Genomic DNA, 19,621 nt, shown 5'->3' with positions numbered 1-19,621 from the left:
AAATTTGAAAATAGAAAATACCTACTGCTTTGTTCCTCTTTGTTCAATATGATATATCAATTACCAAGCGTTACAAGAGCATAATTAATGTTCAGGTTTTGCTTTTGGAAAACATATGTAAATCAAATTCTGAAATTAATTTTTCTTTTTTCTTCACCCTTATGGAGCTTAGAGTCATATTTTTATTTCACCATACAAATGTTTTCTTCCAAGAAGTAGAGTATAGGTTTCATCTGGCAAAGAGCAAGCAGCCTCATTTATAAGGACATGTTTAAAAGTGATTAAAGTACAAATGGATGTACTGGAAGCCAGTAAGTATGAATGTTGGAGCAGTTAATGAAAACAGTCTTTGGGGGGTTTGTATATAAAAGAAAGGAAAATAAGAAGAAACTCACTCCACATTCTCAGCTTAGCCATGGAAAACCTTTGTGATGATTCATTCTGTGTTCAGATTACTTATTCACAGAAAAGTCCTGAAATACCATCTCACCAAGTGCCTGATGACGTATTAATCGCTGAACGCTCGCTTCGGTCTTGGCCGCAGACTTTGGTCTCCGCACTGGGAGGGCTGGAGAAGACAGCCTGTCTTAGATAAAGGCAGATAAAGCCCCCAGACACGGGAATGTCCAGACCCCTGTTTCGTTGATGAGACTGGGGCGCCAGTCTCGCTGACTGCAAGCTCATGAAGATACGAGAGGACCAGAGAGGACATGCTAAGTGAGATTCTTTTTAAACGGCTGCTTTTCCTCCCTTTTGATGTGTCTGTGTCTTAAACCATGGGAAAATGAATTCCACAGACAACTTTCTCAGGGTCCATTCTTCCCACCATTGTATCTTGCTGAATAAGCCGTCCGCAGTCCTCTGAACTGACTGGACAGAACAACTGGCACGTGAGCCTAGGAAACAGAACACAAAACCGGCTGCAAGCATCTTGCTCCTTGGCAACTGAAACAGGTCTAATCTGCTCTGGGGAGCGCAGGACCTCTGCAGCCATTGTCTCATCTGCTCCGCCCCTGCCCCCGCAGAGCTGCCTCGGGGCGAGGGCTGGGGCGCGCCCACCTGTGTGCCCCGGGACTGTGACGCCGGAGAAGGACGCGTCTCCCTTTCAAAAGCAGCAAAAAACACAGTGCTCCAAGTTATCAGAACTGAATGTTTTATGTTTAACTAAAGGGAGAGGAGGGGAAAACTGACCGGGTAATAAGTATATCCAAGGGCTTCATGGAGTCTACTTCTCTTTCCCTCCTGTCAGACAATCTGCACTTCCAGCGAGAAGCAGGGTGTAAGGGTTACTGAACTCAGGTTTGGCTGCTCCCTGCTCAAAAGCCAATAATCGAGGGGCAAGTGTCTGTAGAAAGGAAAGATGATTTGTTCAGAAAAGTCAGCAGCCCAGAAAGAAGCTGGACTCTTGTCCAGGGACCAACTCTGAAGATTATGCTCAGCCAGGACAATTTTAAATGGAAAAAGGGGAAACAATCTTAGTTAATCATTAAGGTGGGAGGTTGGATTCGTCATCATTTTTCCATTGTGTGCAGACCTGCTGACTTCTGCTTATCTTCTTTTGGATGCTGTCTTGCCCACGTGGTCTGCCTGCAAATTTGCTAAGGGGGTAGCTGAAGGTAGAGAGTTAGTCATTCTTTAACTACATAATTCTTCATTCTTACTCCATTTAATCCAGGAAAGAAATCAAGAGATTAGGCAAGGCATTGTGTATATTCAGTAGAGCAAAATCAGAAGTTAGGTTAAGGTTAAAATGTTTGGTTAAAAGTTAGGTTAAATGTTACCTAGCAATCTCATTTTTATAATTAAGGTCTGAGGATAACAGATAGGCTAACAGAAAAGGGACAAAGGAACTGCTTACAAATCTCCACTTGTCAGACATCACCCCATTTCTATGAGATTAGGGGCAAAGATCCATCTTCTGTAACTTTCTCATGCTGACATGGGCCATTTTCTTAGAAAAGATGTTGATATGAGTCTGTAGCACCTCTTTGCTGACAATTTTAGTTGCCTGCTTATATATGTGGACAGAGCAAGCTACAGTTATTCTAATGCCTACAAAGATACAGATTATTATGAGCAACGGTGTTAATCCCATTCTTCCATCAGACACTGTGACTGTGACTTTCCTGTCCTAACTCCTAACTGTTTGACCCTGCTCTTCTGTGACTCTGGGGGCCTGGGAGACTTCAGGTTTTCTACACACAAGAGGGAGGATGTAGTGGTGTTTGTACTTAGAGGGGAGGCACAGGGTTCTGTTTGGTTCCCTTAGTAACCCCTGAACTCATGTCCCTTAGCAATTTTTCTCCTGAAGGCTTTTGTTTGCTGTGTTCCTTGTCATTCACAAAGAGGCTGACAGAAGAGCCTCTAGGCAGTTTTTCTTATATTTTTAGATTCAAACCCAACAAGTGCGTATTTCACCTAACCACTGTGGTCCTGGGCATGGGGGGTGTTTTTCTTTCATGGGCCCGTCCTCACTCAGCATTAAATGTGGCCCTTGTTCTGCTTTGGCTCCCCAGATCCCCACACCGGTTACAGGAGTGGGTCTTTAGTGAAGAGTCTGGAGTGCAGTTCAGCGGAATTACTTAATGAATAAACACAAGTAAAGGGATTTTACAGACACAGGAAAGTATCAGCAAGGAAAATGGGCAATACAAATCTACCTGCTCATGGATTTCTCGAGAGATTGTGGTGTGCAATACACCAATGGTCAGAAGAACATGCAGTGCTTAAAATCACACACACAGTGCAGATAAACCATATTTGAATTGAGGTGTTTTTTTTTTGTTTTTTTTGTTTTTTTTGCTGTTGACTTGCCATATCAACACAGGCTTGACTAACCACATCGTTCCAAAATGTCTTTTCTGCTATCTGATAACAGCTATTAAGCTCCACAAAGCAACACAAAGAAAGATTCAGGATTAGTGATCCCTGAGCAACCAAGTTTCCAGCCCCTGCAATGGGTGCTAGAATGGCCTACAGCCCAAGCCCCATGTGGCCTACCTCGGTACCAGGAGCAGACTTCCTGCAGCATCGTTTAAACTCGCTGCCCTGCTCTTTCTCCCATGTGTCTGCTGCAGAAGTCAGCAGAGGGACGTCACAGACTGACAGCTTCACCAGGGGAAGCAAGTGAGGACAGAAAGTGTTTCCTGAGCTCAGAGGAACCCTCAGCTGAGAAGACAGAAGAGCAGACAGATGCAAGAAATATGCATGACAAAGTACATAGGAAATAGTGTGGTTCTTTCATTCCTTCTTCAGATCTGCCACACTCTCAGCATCTCTACACACTCATCATCCCAGAAGTTTCATGAACCCAGTCCTTTGGGTATTTAGAGAGGTTTCATCACATAGTCATGATGGATCACTGGTAATTGACTCAACCTCTAGCAGCTTTCCTCTCCCCAGAGGTCAGGTGGTGGTACCAAAAGTTCCAATTCACTATTCATGAGTTTCGCCTGGCAAGCAGCCACTATCCCGTGTTTATCTAAGAGTTTTGCCTAAATTAACATAAACTCAGGAATGGTTGAAATATCAAGACACTTCTCCCTCTCTTATCATCTAGGAAATTTCAAGAGTTATGAGTTCTGTGCCTGAAACAAGTATGAAGACTAGTCTCTGGATAAATATGAGGCAAAGCCATAAACTCTCCATAAACCGCACATACATGCAATGGTAAAGGGTGAAAATATAAGTAGTTAAAGGGGCTTAAGCACAATCTTTAGCCAAGAAGTTGTTTGTGAAAACAAGGGAAAAACGTCTAAATAGGGATACCAGGTATCACCAACTCAATGGCATGAGTTTGAGTAAACTCCAGGAGTTGGTGATGGACAGGGAGGCCTGGCGTGCTGCGACTCATGGGGTCGCAAAAGTCGGACACGACTGAACGACTGAACTGAAGTGAACTGAGGGGTACCAGAGGCTGTGCAATGCAGAGAAAATAGATACATAGAATTACTCCAAACAACAAATAACCACACCAGGAAGGGAAGGAGGGATCAATAGTCATAGGTGCTACAATATATTCTCTAAAATATCTAGTGTACAATAAGAAACATGACAAACTATAGAAATGATCCTTGAAAGTACAATCTTTCTTGAGACCAGAGGTTTGTTTTAGAGGAATGTGTACAGTCTTTTTGAGTCTGTTATAAGATGGAGCAAAATCTTCATTAATTTTAATATCCAGCTGTGGGATGTAGTAGTTAATTGGTGTTTCTGGCCAAAACTTGTTCTGATTCTTACAGTTAAGGATGCTTTGCGAAGGTATGCAATGTCTTCTTACTAAGGTAACAATGGCAGAGCAACACGATGTACCTCCTTTCCCACTATTTAAGACTGTATCTGTATGACATAATGATATTGTTTTCAGTATTATATTTGTGCTGTCTAATGGGTGGGCTAGAATCATTTGAATCTCTTCTGGGATAAATATGCAACGATTCCTCTCTGAACCAATAACATGAGAAATGCTGAACAAAATGAAAAATATGAGACATGCAAAAGAAACAGAAAAGGGTGAAGGAAGAGTGATCCATACCCAGGGAAAACAGCAGTGGCAGAAATGGCCTTTGAGAAGGCACATACATTGGACATAGCAGTGAAATACTTAAAGCAGTTATTACAGATATGTTGACAGTACTAAAGGAAATCATGTTTAAAGAATTAAAGAAAGATATGATAACAACAGCTCATCAAAAACAAAACATCAACAGAAATTTTTTTTAAAAACGACTAGTGTAGATGTTGGAGTAAAAAATACATGATAACCTAAATGAAAATATTAGAGTGATTCAATGGAAGATTTTAGTTGGCAGAGGAGAGAATCAGCAAACTTGATAAATTAATAGAGAATGTGCAGACTGAAAAACAGCAAGAAAAAATAAACGAGTCTCAGAAATGTGGGACAGCATAAGCATATTAGCATATTGAGATAGACATAATGGGAATAACAGAAGGAGATAAGAGAGAAGAGGCAGAAAATATAAAGTCTAAAGATAAAAGGATGTGTAAAAGTGTACAGCAGATAGCAAGCTGGGGTACAACAAGGACAAGCAGGACAGGATAAAATTCAGGCCAAAAATTGTTAAACTGTCTAGACAGAAGCTTCTTAAAATACAAATGACACATTTAGCAACAAATATGGGGCTTCCCAGGGAGTGCTAGTGGTAATGAACCTGCCTGCCAGTGCAGGAGACATAAAAGACACAGGTTCAATCCCTGGGTTGGGAAGATCCCCTGGAATGGGGTACAGCAACCCACTCCAGTATTCTTGCTTGGAGAATTTCATGGGCAGGAGAGTCTGGTGGGCTGCAGTCCATAGGGTTGCAAAGAGTTGGACACAACTGAAGGGACTTAGGATGGAAGGAAGAAGATATATATATATATAAGGCCAAACTACATGATTAACATTATAGGTATTATGAATTTTAAAGAATACAAATCTTCATTTCAAGATTACATAGAACATTTACAATAATTAGCCATCTATTCTTAGGTATAAAGAAAACTGAAATAAATTCCATAAAATAAAAATAATAAATAAAAAGTGTTTCACCACACTGCAGTGTTAGTAGAAATGAGTTAAAACATGCAACTGGGTAGTTAAAAATACCTCAACAACTGTTAGTTTAAAATATATTGATAATAAAACAAATATATGGAAATATATGGGATGCATTTTAAGCAGTGATAAAATTTTTAACATAGCTTCAAATATTTAGAAAAGAATAATAAAAATAAAAGAATTAAACATCTAATTGAAAAAAAATAGAAAAAGGAAGAAGCAAATCAAAAGACAGAAGCAGAAAATTAGGTAGATAACAGGAAAGTAATATTTGAAATCCTTTTGAAAAGTGACTCTGAAAAATCAATAATATAATCACCTTATATGTCTCAGTCAAGATGAAAAAGCAAAATACTTAAGACACATCTAGACAGAAATAAGATACTAAAACATGGAAATTTCTAAAACTATGAGATCATTTTATTCAAAACTAGGTAAATAAAATTCAAAAACTAATTGAAATCAATAATTTCTTAGAAAAGTCATAATTAATCAAAATTAGTTCTTCAGGCACTCTGTCTATAAGATCTAATCCCTTGAATCTATTTGCCACTTCCACTGTATAATCATAAGGGATTTGATTTAAGTCATACCTGAATGGTGTAGTGGTTTCCCCTACTTTCTTTAATTTAAGTCTGTATTTGGCAATAAGGAGCTCATGATCTGAGCCACAGTCAGCTCCCAGTCTTCTATTTGCTGACTATATAGAGCTTCTCCATCTTTGGCTGCAAAGAATATAATCAATCTGATTTCTGCATTGACCATCTGATGATGTCCATGTGTAGAGTCTTCTCTTGTTGGAAGAGGGTGCTTGCTATGACTAGTGCATTCTCTTGTCAAAACCCTGTTAGTCTTTGACCTGCTTCGTTTTGTACTCCAAGGTCAAATTTACCTGTTACTCCATGTATCTCTTGATGCCCCACTCTTGCACTCCAGGCTCCTTTGATGAAAAGGACATCTTTTTTGGGTATTATTTCTAGAAGGTCTTGTAGGCCTTCATAGAACCATTCAACTTCAGTTTCTTTAGGATTAGTGGTTGGGACAGTAATAGACTTGGATTACTGTGATAAAGTTGAATGGTTTGCCTTGGAAACAAACAGAGATCATTCTGTCGTTTTTGAGATTGCATCCAAGTACTGCATTTCAGACTCTTTTGTTGACCATGATGGCTACTCCATTTGTTTAAGGGATTCCTGCCCACAGTATTAGATATAATGGTCATCTGAGTTAAATTCACCCATTTCAGTCCATTTTAGTTCACTGACTCCTAAAATGTTAATGTTCAAACTTGCCATATCCTGTTTGACCACTTTCAATTTGCTTTGATTCATGGACCTAACATTCCAAGTTCCTATGCAATATTGCTGTTTGTAGTATCGGACTTGACTTCCATCTCCCGTCTCATCCACAACTGGGCGTTGTTTTTGCTTTGGCTCCGTCTGTTCATTCTTTCTGGAGTGATTTATCCACTCTTCTCCAGTAGCATATTGGGCACCTACTGACCTGGGGAGTTCATCTTTCAGTGTCATACATCTCTGCCTTTTCATCCTGTTCATGTGGTTCTCAAGGCAGGAATACTGAAGTGGTTTGCCATTCTCTTCTACAAGGGACCACCTTTTGTCAGAAGTCTCCACTCTTCAAGAAAATGAGAGATACCAAGGGAACATTTCATGCAAAGATGAGCACAATAAAGGACAGAAATTGCATGGACCTAACAGAAGCAGAAAAATTTAGACGTGCAAGTAAACAACAGAAAAACTATACAAAAGAGATTTTCATGACCCAGATACCATGATGGGGTGATCACTCACCTAGAGCCAGACATCCTGGAATGCAAAGTCAAGTGGGCCTTAGGAAGCATCACTATGAACAAAGCTAGTGAAGGTGATGGAATTCCAGCTGAGCTATTTCAAATTCTAAAAGATGATGCTGTGAAAGTGCTCCACTCAATATGCCAGCAAATCTGGAAAACTCAGCAGCAGCCACAGGACTGGAAAAGGTCAGTTTTCATTCCAATCCCAAAGAAAGGCAATGCCAAAGAATGCTCAAACTACCACACAATTGCACTCATCTCACATGTTAGTAAAGTAGTGCTCAAAATTCTCCAAGCCAGGCTTCAACAGTACATGAATCATGAACTTCCAGATGTTCAAGTTGGATTTAGAAAAGGCAGAGAAACCAGAGATCAAATTGCTAACATCCAATCTATCATCAAAAAAACAAAAGAGTTCCAGAAAAACATCTATTTCTGCTTTATTGACTATGCCAAAGCCTTTGACTGTGTAGATCACAACAAACTGTGGAAAATTCTGAAAGAGAAGGGAATACCAGACCACCTGACCTGCCTCTTGAGAAACCTGTATGCAGGTCAGGAAGCAACAGTTAGAACTGGACATGGACCAACAGACTGGTTCCAAATAGGAAAAGGAGTACGTCAAGGCTGTATATTGTCACCCTGCTTATTTAACTTATATGCCAAGTACATCATGAGAAATGCCAGACTGGATGAAGCACAAGTTGGAATCAAGACTGCCAGGAGAAATATCAATAACCTCAGATATGCAGATGTCACCACCCTGATGGCAGAAAGCAAAGAAGAACTAAAGAGCCTCTTGATAAAAGTGAAAGAGGAGAGTGAAAAAGTTGGCTTAAAACCCAAAATTCAAAAAACTAAGATCTTGGCATCTAGTCCCATCACTTCATTGGAAATAGATGGGGAAACAATGGAAACAGTGAGGGAATTTATTTTGGGAGGCTCCAAAATCACTGCAGATGGTGACTGCAACCATGAAATTGAAAGATGCTTGCTCCTTGGAAAAAAAGCTGTGACAAACCTAGACAGCATATTAAAAAGCAGAGACATTACTTTACAGACAAAAGTCCTTCTGGTCAAAGCTATGGCTTTTCCAGAAGTCATGTAAGGATGTGAGAGTTAGACTGTGAAGAAAGCTGAGTGCCGAAAAACTGATGCTTTTGAACTGTGGTGTTGGAGAAGACTCTTGAGAGTCCCTTGGACTGCAAGGAGATTCCATCCTAAAGGAGATCAGTCCTGGGTGTTTATTGGAAGGACGGATGCTGAAGCTGAAACTCCAATACTTTGGCCACCTGATGCGAAGAGTTGACTCATTTGAAAAGACCCTGATGCTGGGAAAGATTGAAGGTGGGAGGAGAAGGGGATGACAGAGGATGAGATGGTTGGATGGCTTCATCAACTCAATGGACATGAGTTTGAGCAAGGTTGGGGAGTTAGTGGTGGACAGGGAAGCCTGGCATGCTGCAGTCCATGGTGTGGCAAAGAGTCGGACATGACTGAGTGACTGAATTGAACTGAACAGTATCAAAGTTAATATAAATAGAGATAAAAATTTAATAGGCTAATTTTCATAGATGAAATTGTTTACACATGCCACCCCCAAGGCCCTCCAAAAGGCAAAAAATCCAGATGACTTATCAAAGCAATTTTACCAAACTTTTAAACAAGAATATCCTAATGTTCTCTAATTGTTTGGGAGTATAAAAAGAAAAAGCACACTTATCTATACTATATCCAAATTCTGCCAAATATTATGCCAATAAGAAAAATACAATTCAATCTCACAAGTGCAATTAGCAAGAAAAATCCCATAACACATTTATAAAAGTATGTATGGTGAAAAAAAAAATTCTAGGAATCTCAAGAATTTAAGAATGGCTGGATGCATGAGACAAGTGCTCGGGCCTGGTGCTCTGGGAAGACCCAGAGGAATCGGGTGGAGAGGGAGGTGGGAGGGGGCATTGGGATGGGGAATACTTATAAATCCATGGCTGATTCATGCCAGTGTATGACAAAAACCACTACAATATTGTAAAGTAATTAGCCTCCAACTAATAAAAATAAATGGAAAAAAAAAAAAAAAGAGAGAGAGAGAAAGAGAAAAAAAAAAGAGTGGCTCAATACTAGAAGACATATTAATGTATTTCACTCTATTACTACATCTGAGAAGAAAACTTATAATTAGATATTCTGTAGATTCTGAAATGATAGCTGACCCTCATTTCTGACTTTTAAAAATACTTAACATTTTGTCACATTAATGGATCATATTCAGATACTGCAATGGAGAATAAATAATTTTGGAAACAATTTTACACTTAGCTCTATTTTTTTTTTAACAGGTTAATACTGATCATGCAAAATTGTGTAAAGCCTAAATGTAATTTTGAAAGACATAGTAGAATGTATGGAAAGCCATTATGTACATTCTTGAGTAAATGATTCAGCTTATATGACTTCTTCAAATTAACATACAAATTTAATGTGATCCTAGTAAAAATAGTAGTTTTTATTCTGGCCCAGTCTAATTGACTCTAAATTTTACATGGATAAGTATTGAAGAATAGTAAGGAAAAAGAACAACTGTGAATGGGTTTAGTTCTACCAGATATTAAGGTGTACTATGAAGAACTGTCTAGGCTGTGTAACAAATCCTATAAATTTAGCAGCTAAACCAACACTCATTTATGACCCCACATATCCCACAGGTCAGGGGTCCAGCAGGGCTTAGCTGTTTCTCTGTTTAGTGTCTCCACAGGCTGCAATCTGGAGTTGTGGTCCCTCAAAGAGTTGACTAGGGGAAAACCAATTTCCCATCCCTTTTGAACTGATGGCAGAACTCATTTCCTGTCTGCAGGACTGAAGGTTTTGGTTCTTTGCTCAGGGCTGCTTTCAACTCCCAGAGCCACCTGCAGGTTTTAGGTGATTTTTTCATAAATGGCCACTTACATCATGGCCCCTTGCTTTTCTGCAGGGGCAGCAATGCAGAGAGACTGAGTCTTCTGTGGCATCTCTTATCACAAGGGTGGCATCCCATCACCTTTGTCATGGAATGTAAGGTAATTGTGGAAGTGACTCTACATCACCCTTGACACACTCTGTGGGGGAGCATTAAAGGTGTGAGGGCCATTTTAGGCCACCAGGATGTGACCTCTCAAATCACTGGGAATAATGAATATTTGATATAAGGTGTTAAAACTGGATAGTCACTTAGAAAATAATAAGGTTGTATATTTATCCCACGTCGTGCAACCAAATAATTTCCAATGGATTAGAAATTCAAGTCTAAAAATGAAACTGTTTGAGTACTAGAAAAAAAACGTGGCTGGGAATGAAAAAGCCTTTTAAATATAACTTAAATTTGACAATATGGTAATTTCACTACATTAAAAAAGATTTGGCAAAATATCATAAGCAAAATCAAAAGATAAATAATCTTGGGGAAAATATTTGCAATTCACATCACAGGCAAAGGACTCATTTTTTTAACATAAAGAAGAAAATTCTGTTTTTTATTTTTTTGTTTGTTTTTTAAGGAAAGAATACAAAATTAGTAACACAGCCAATCAACAAAATATATGAACATGCAAAGATACTTACTTGTAGTAAAATAAATGTACATTGGAACTGTTTTAAGATGCTCATTCCTCACCCACGGGATTGGCACAGATCTAAAACTTACTAACCCACTCTGCTATTGGCGAGGTTTTGGAGAATCATTAACTGAATGGAAGGGAATTTACCAAAATCCTACAAAACTGCAGATGCATTGACCTTTCTATTCAGCTATATCACTTTTGGAAATATCACTTCAAGATTCACATCAACAAACACTAACCAGTATATTTCTGTAGTTATTCAGAATACATTAGGATAAAAATAACCCAGAAGTTCAGTGATAGGGTTGAATAGACTGTGGTAACAAATGGTTAAATTAAGTATGAAATAAAATAATGTGAACTATGACTTGAATAAAATGAAAAAAAAAAAAAAAACTCTTGTATTTTAAGTACAAAATGCAAGGTACAGATAGTACATACGTAATAAAGTATGTTTTTTCATGTGTGTCCAGAAAAGGACATTTGCACATCGTGTTTCCAAAACTTACCCATTGCATAATACTTTTTGTTTACATTAAACCTCCTTGAAACAGAGGTTTTCCTATTTGTTTTTGTTTTGTTGTGTTTCTATTTTGCCCTGAGTGCCTGGGACAGATGAGATACTTGCAATAGACATAAACATGCTATTTCTTCTCTCTGTCTTCTTTCTCCTTTTCCAAGGATTTCATATAGACTCTTTGGGGGGTAGGGTCATTCCTTAATTAGCTTTAATAATAGAATTGTGATCCACCCCTCCTGTTTCATGCTCCAAGCATCTTAGCTGAATTATTTCTGGATCTGCAGCTCCCAGCACTGGTTGAACACACTCCCATCTTCCTTAGTTGCTTGGTGACATCACTCACTGATTACCTTTATTGCCCCCATGTGAATGTCCTGTCACTAATTAATGCCTCCAGTCAAGCATTCCAAGAACTCTGGAGAAATATTCAAACCTTTCCACTTGCCCTTGTGGATGTGAAGATGACCTTGAAGATGCATGGGCACAATTTTTGTTACATTTTCTACATGCATTCTGTCACAGGGCTGAGGAAGATGGTTTCTCCAACTTACCTCCAGTCTTCATGGTTTCATTTTCTCTGTATTTGCAAAAGATTTGAAATAATTCAAAACTAATGCAGCAGAAATGTGATACACAACCAGGGCCAAGACATAGCTCTATTTTGAGTTCTGCACCTTCATGGAAACTATTGGAATGTGAATAGGTATTCAAACCACTAATCTGTTTCTATCAAGCCAACTTTCTTTCTTTTACACAACTAAATGTACTGAAGGTGTGTGTGTATGTGTGTTTCTTCTCTACATCATTTCTTGTCAAGGATATATTTCATTATCTATTTTTTTGAAAGTTGCCTGGGAAACAAAATATTTTAAGCATTTTCAGGGATATGGTGTTCATATCACAAGGTCAACTGCAAGAAAGAAATCAATGATAACAGTAGCAATTGCATAGAAAACTGTGAAAAGGCTCAGTGAGGTATTAAGAAAACATATTTTTTATTATTACAAAAATTTTTGTTATGATACATCAGAGACAAATGAAAATGATCACTCAGAACAGAAAGGGATGGGGTAAGGGTGGAACAAAGACTTCTCTTAGCCTCTTTTTTTATGAGGTCATGAACTCCACATCTTTCTCAAGTAGCTCAGGAAAAAAAAAAACATTGAGAAGGACACATGAGAGAAGATTGATATAAAGGTGATAGATACATTGAGTACAGAAAAGAAAAAAATGGAAGATGGATGAATAATAAATAAATATAAGAGAGGTGAATGATATATAAATCTCATATGGTGAAAATCATTAGAATGAGGTGATACTTGACATAGAAAAATGGCAAAATGGCAGACAAAAGAGAATATCTTTAAGCTTTGAGTCCTATAAATTCCTAAACCACAAACATTTATTGACAGAGACTTTAAGTTTATATGATGGGAAAAAGATATTTTAACATACTCTTAAAAAAAAAAAAACTTATGGACTAGGAGAAAATATTTGCAAATGATGTTACCTACAAGGGATTAATTTTCTAAATATAGAAACAGTTCACAAGTGAAAGTCACTCAGCTGTGTCCAACTCTTTGCAACCCCATGGACTATACAGTCCATGGAATTCTCCAGGCCAGAATACTGGAGTGGGTAGCCTTTCCCTTCTCCAGATCTTCCCAACCCAGGGATCGAACCCAGGTCTCCTGCATTGCAGGTGGATTCTTTACCAAGTGAGCCACAAGGAAAGCCCATACAGTTTAACATTAAAAAAAAATCCAATCAAAAAATGGGCAGAAGATCTAAACAGACATTTTCCTATAGAAGATGACCAACATGGGTCAACAGGCACATGAAAAGATTAAAATATAAATAAGAACTATAATGAGGTATCAGCTCACACCAGTCAGAATGGCCATCATTAAAAATTTACAAATAATAACTGCTGAATAGGGTGTGGAGACAACGGAACCCTCCTACACTGTTGGTGGAAATGTAAATTAGTGCAGCCATTATGGAAGACCATATGGAAGTTCTTTAAAAAACTAAAAATAGAATTGCCATATGACTGCAATTCCACTCCTGGGCATATAGCTGGAGAAAGCTGAAATTTGAAAAGATATACGCACCCCTCACATTAATAGCAGCACTATTTATAGTAGCCAAGACACAGAAGAAATGTAGACCTCCATTGACAGACAAATGGTTAAGGAAGATGTGATATATATATGCGTACATATATTATATAAATATATATATATACTGGAATACTATTAAATCATAAAAAAGAATGAAATAATGCCATTTTCAGCAACATGGATGGACTTAGGGACTATCATACTAAGTGAAGTAAGTCAAAACATAAAAACAAACATCATATGATATCACAGTTTATGTGTGGAATCTAAAAAGTGGCACAAAAGAACTTATTTACAAAACAGAAATAGACTCAGATGTGGAAAACAAACTTACGGTTATCAAAGAGGATAGTGGAGTCAGGAGGAGGGATAAATTAGGAGTTCTGGATTAACATATACATATTACTATAGGTAAAGAACAAGGACCTACCGTATAACACAGGGAACTCTATTCAATAGCTTGCAATAATCTATAGCAAAATTATCGGAAAAGGAATATATAGATATGTATGTATATAACTGAATCTCTTTGTTATTTGCCTGAAAATAACACAGCACTGTAAATTCACTATCTCTGTCTGTGTACATGCTCAGTTGTATCCGACTCTTTGCGACCCCATGGCCTGTAGCCCGTCAGGCATTGCTGTCCATGGAGCTTTCCAGGCAAGAATACTGGAGCGGGTTGCCATTTCCTACTCCAGGATGTTTCCAAACCAGGGATCGAAGCTGATTCTCCCTTGTCTCCTGTACCTGCAGGTGGATTCTTTATCACTGCATCATTTGGTACTTCAAATAAAACCACAGCAGAATGACTTCCTATTTAGTGATTTGGGACTAATACAAACAGAGAAAGTGTAAATTCCTAAAGATGTAAAGGAAGCCTTCAAAGGGTTTGAAGAAATGTAGGAATTCCCTGATGAACAAGTGAGGTGAATGTTGCTGGCAAGCAGTACAGAACACAGCATGTTGTGGAGCTGAGACACAGAGAATGTGTTCGGAGTTAACATCAGACCTGGACGACTCTCAGTCATGAAAGTTTAAAACTGTGCTTTTTCTGTCAATGACAAAAACAAACAAACAAACAAAAAAACCCAAAAACTGACAAGTGCTAAGTGGAAGGACATATCAAATTTATCTTCTGGAGATAGCTTGTTGGCTACAGGGAAAACCTGGGCTGGAAGATGAGACAGGAAGATGTGGCAACCACACAAAAAGCTCTGGAAGCCCCTAACTCAGTGACCACCTGACCTCAATGTCCACACCCTCAGGGCCACTAAGGACAAATACTCTCTGCTGCTGGATTCCCAGTACCTGGCTCTCTGTTTAGTTCAATTCAGTAGTTCAGTCATGTCCGGCTGTTTGCGACCCGATCAATCGCAGCACGCCAGGCCTCCCTGTCCATCACCAACTCCCGGAGTCCACCCAAACCCATGTCCATTGTGTTGGTGATGCCATCCAGCCATCTCATCCTCTGTCATCCCCTTCTCCCCCTGCCGTCAATCTTTCCCAGCATCAGGGTCTTCTCAAATGAGTCAGCTCTTCGCATCAGGTGGCCAAAGTATTGGAGTTTCAGCTTCAGCATCAGTCCTTCCAATGAACACCCAGGACTGATCTCCTTTAGAATGGACTGGTTGGATCTCCTTGCAGTCCAAGGAACTCTCAAGAGTCTTCTCCAGCACCACCATTCAAAAGCATCAATTCTTTGGTGTTCAGCTTTCTTTATAGTCCAACTCTCACATCCATACATGACCACTGGAACAACCATAGCTTTGACTAGAAGGACCTTTGTTGGCAAAGGTAATGTCTCTGCTTTTTAATATACTGTCTAGGTTTGTCACAGCTTTTCTTCCAAGGAGCAAGCTTCTTTTAATTTCATGGTTGCAGTCACTATCTGCAGTGATTTTGGAGCCCCAAAATATAAATTCTCTCGCTATTTCCATTGTTTCCCCATATATTTGCCATGAAGTGATGGGACCGGATGCCATGATCTTAGTTTTCTGAATGTTGAGTTTTAAACCAACTTTTTCACTCTCCTCTTTCACTTTCATCAAGGGGCTCTTTAGTTCTTTGCTTTCTGCCATCAGGGTGGTGTCATCTGCATATCTGAGGTTATTGATATTTCTCCTGGCAATCTTGATTCCAACTTGTGCTTCCTCCAGCTTGGCATTTCATATAGTGTACTCTGCATATAAGTTAAATAAGCAGCCTTGACATACTCCTTTCCTGATTTGGAAACAGTCTTTTTTCTACTTCCAGTTCTAACTGTTGCTTCTTGACCTGCATAGATATTTCTCAGGAGTCAGGTAAGGTGGCCTGGTATTCCCATCTCTTTAAGAATTTTCCACAGTTTGTTGTGATCCACACAGTCAAAGGCTTTGGTGTAGTCAATAAAGCAGAAGTAGATGTATTTCTGGAACTCTCTTGCTTTTTCAATGATGCAATGGATGCTGGCAATTTGATCGGTTTCCTCTGCCTTTTCTTAATCCAGCTTGAACATGTGGAAGTTCACGGTTCATGTACTGTTGAAGCCTGGCTTGGAGAATTTTGAGCATTACTTTATTAACATGTGAGATGAGTGCAATTTTGCCATAGCTTGAACATTCTTTGGCATTGCCTGTCTTTGGGATTGGAATGAAAACTGACCTTTTCCAGTCTTGTGGTCATTGCTGAGTTTTTCAAATTTGCTGGCATATTAAGTGCAGCACTTTCACAGCGTCATCTTTTAGCATTTGAAATAGCTCAACTGGAATTCCATCACCTCCACTAGCTTTGTTCATAGTGATGCTTCCTTAGGCCCAGTGGATTTTGCACTCCAGGATTTCTGGTTCTAGGTGAGTGATCACACCATTGTGGTTATCTGTGTCATTGAGATCATTTTTATATAGTTCTTCTGTGTATTCTTGCCACCTCTTCTTAATCTCTTCTACTTCTGTTAGGTTCATACCATTTCTGTGCCTCATTGTGCCTTCTTCACATGAAATATTCCCTTGGTATCTCTAATTTTCTTGAAAAGATCTCTATTCTTTCCCATTCTGTTGTTTTCCTCTGTTTCTTTGTATTGATCACTGAAGAAGGCTTTCTTATCCCTCCTTGCTATTCTTTGGAACTCTGCATTCAAATGGGTATATCTTTCCTTCTCTTCTTTGCCTTTCATGTCTCTTCTTTTCTCAGCTATTTGTAAGGCCTCCTCAGACAACCACTTTGCCTTTTGCATTTCTTTTTCTTAGGGATGGTTTGATCACTGTCTCCTGTACATTGTCATGATTCTCCACCCATAGTTCTTCAGGCACTCTGTCTATCAGATCTAATTCCTTGAATCTATTTATCATTTCTACTGTATAACCCTAGGGATTTGACTTAGGTAATATCTGAATGGTCTAGTGGTTTTCCCTACTTTCTTCAATTTAAGTCAATTTAATTTGGCAATACATATTTCATGATTTGAGTCACAGTCAGCTCCTGGCCTTGTTTTTGCTGATTGTATAAAGCTTCTCCATCTTTGGCTCATAAGAATATAATCAATCTGATTTCAGTGTTGGCCATCTGGTGATGTTCATGTGTAGAATCTTGTCTTGTGCTGTTGGAAGAAGGTGTTTCCTATGACCAATGCACTCTGTTATTGGCAAAACTGTGTTAGCCTTTGACCCGCTTCATTTTGTACTTGAAGGCCCAGTTTGCCTGTTACTCCAGGTATGTCTTGACTTCTTACTTTTCAATTCCAGTCCCCTATAATCAAAAGGACATCTTCTTTGGGTCTTAGTTCTAGAAGGCTTGTAGGCCTTCATAGAACTGTTCAATTTCAGCTTCTTCAGCATTACTGGTTGTGACATAGACTTGCATTACTGTGATATTGAATGGTTTGCTTTGGAAATCAACAGAGTTCATTCTGTCATTTTTTAGCCTTGACTATAAGGACATTTATCAGCAAAGTGATGTCTTTGCTTTTCAATATGCTATATAGGTTTCTCATAGCTTTCCTACCAAGAAGCAATCATTTTCTAATTTCATAGCTGCAGTCACCATTCACAGTGATTTTAGAGCCAAGAAAAGGAAAACTGTCACCCTTCCACCTTTTCCCCTTCTATTTGCCATAAAGGGCAAATACCCATAACATTATTTATAAACTTAGAGTGATAAAAATGAAAGAAATCTGTAATTTGAGTTGGTTTATGACCCATGTTGGTTAATGATTGAATTGAAGTTTTAGACATGAATGTTGGTTCACTCCATGGTTGAACGAAAGGGAATTCCAGTGTCTCTGGCAGATATAAAATGGTCTAATGGTCAGATTATACATTCTCTAATCAGTTTTTACTGAATTTCAGATTCATTGTTGAAAAAATAAGATGTCTGGACAGTAAGATTTCTAGATGCCTTTTTATGTCTAAAATACATGATTTCTCATTTGCTTATTTTTATTTCTAGTACTCTGGGGGGCTGACTGAAAAGAGATTTTGCTGCAATTTATGTCAGGAAATGTTCTGCATATGTTTTCCTCGAGGTCTCACAGTTAGGTCTTTAATCCATTTTGAGCTTGTTTTGTGTATGGTGTTAAGAAATTATCAAATTTCATACTTTGACATGTAGCTGTCCAGTTTTCCCTGCACCATTTGTTGAAGAGATTATCTCTCCAACATTGTGCAGTCTTGCCACCTTTATCATAGATTAACTGATCAAAAGTGCATGGTTTTATTTCTGGGCTTTTTATCCTTCTCTGCTGATCTATATTTCTATTTTTGTGCCACTGAAATTTTGCCCCACACTGTTTTGATGACTATAGCTTTGTAGCATAGTCTGAGGTCAGAGTGCCTGATTCCTCCAACTCCATTTTTCTTTCTCAAGATTGTTTTGACTATTAGGATAGAGGTCTTTTGTGTCTCCATATAATTTTTAAATTTTTTGGTTCTAGGTCTACAAAAATATGCTACTGATAATTTGATAGTGATTGCATTGAATTTGTAGATTGCCTTGGATAGTATAGTCATTCTGATAATATTGATTCTTCCACTCCACAAACATGATATATTTTTCTATCTGTTTGGGTCTTCTTCAATTTCTTTCATTAGTGTCTTATCATTTTTAGAGTACAGGTCTTTTGTCACCTTACTACTAGCTATTTTAGTCTTTTTGTTGTGATGGTAAATAGAATTGTTTCTTGAATTTCTCTTTCTGATCTTTAATTGGTAGTGTATAGAAATGCAATGAATTTCTCTGTTTTAACTTTATAATATGCAATTTTACCAGATTCATTGACGAGTTCTAGTAGTTTTCTGATAACAGCTTTAGGATCCTTTGTGTATAGTATTGAGTAGGGCATTCTTGCCTGGAGAATCCCCATGGAAAAAGCATCCTGGTGGGCTACAGACCATGGGGTCCCACCCAGTCTTCTTGCCTGGAGCATTCCCATGGAAAAAGCATCCTGGTGGGCTACAGACGTGGGGTCGCAAAGAATCCCACACCACTAAGCAACCAAGCACATGCGTACAGTACTGTGTCATTTGCAGAGTGACAGCTCACCTTCTCTTCCAGCATGGGTTCCCTTTACTGCTTTTGCTCAAAAGCTTCTGCACAGCAAGGGAACAACACAGAAAACAAAAACACAACCCTTAGATTGGGAGAAATATTTGAAATGATGTGCCCAACAAAGGATTAGTCCCCCACATTTATGAACAGCTCATTATGCTTAACAGCATCAAAACAAACAACCCAGTCATTACACGGACAAGATCTAAATAGACATGTCTCCAAAGAAAACATACAGATGGCCAAGAGACATATGAAAAGATATTCAGCATCACTAATTATTAGAGAAAGGCAAATCAAAACTACAAGATATCACCTCACACTAGCCAGATGGCTATCATCAAAAGTTCCACAAGCAATAAATGCTGCAGAGGTTGTGGAGAGAAAGGAAACCTACACTATTGGTGGGAATGTAAATTGATACAGCCACTCTGGAGAACAGTATGGAAGGTCCTTAAGAAACTAAAAATAGAGCTACCATAT

This window comes from Cervus elaphus, chromosome 13 (genome assembly GCF_910594005.1).
Source record: "Cervus elaphus chromosome 13, mCerEla1.1, whole genome shotgun sequence".
In the NCBI taxonomy this organism is placed as follows: Eukaryota; Metazoa; Chordata; class Mammalia; order Artiodactyla; family Cervidae; genus Cervus; species Cervus elaphus.
This window is presented reverse-complemented; position numbering follows the sequence as displayed.